Source organism: Rhopilema esculentum, unplaced genomic scaffold (genome assembly GCF_057945365.1).
Source record: "Rhopilema esculentum isolate cy_ngs unplaced genomic scaffold, ASM5794536v1 HiC_scaffold_37, whole genome shotgun sequence".
Taxonomy (NCBI): Eukaryota; Metazoa; Cnidaria; class Scyphozoa; order Rhizostomeae; family Rhizostomatidae; genus Rhopilema; species Rhopilema esculentum.
In genome coordinates, this window is record NW_028300848.1 from 130 (window position 1) to 753 (window position 624).

Consider the following 624-nt stretch of genomic DNA (forward strand, 5'->3'; position numbering starts at 1 on the left):
GAGATTTCCATATATTTAGAAATTGGGTTTTTCAGAGCTTTAACTTCTATTATTCTCGAGTTTCTCCCAGCCCCCATCCACCCCCACCCCCTAAAAATAAATTATAAAATGTCCTTTGTTCTCGATGAACAATCCCATTTGTTTCTATTGTCCTCCAAAACTCGTGCCCCCCAAAGAAAAATTACCACCTTCCTTCGGCACAGGATTTCGTAATCCATTTTCCTGTAGGAATGTGTGTACAGCCCTGCTTATCATAAAACACTCTAGAAACCAACCTGATCTGTATGGAATTAACCTGAGGCTAAAAACACTGGTGAATTAACAATGAGCTTTAATAAACACTCATTTCTTCCTGTAACCGGTTGAAAGCCCAGTGAAATGGCTGCATTTAAATGCAAATTTACGAAGAGCTTCCATTCAAAATCAATAATAAATTTGCCATTTTGTTTTCAAGTGAAGTCGCTCAGTCGTTCATGCAAAATTTATCAACTTTTTCTTGTTTCTCAGATTCGTTTCGGCTAAGCTCAAACCAACCGCAAAGCTATTGTTCGATTCCACTCGTGTTTCTTTGTTAACAATTCGATGCCACGTTGTTTTGAAAGCTTTTCAAAAGAACGACGTGTT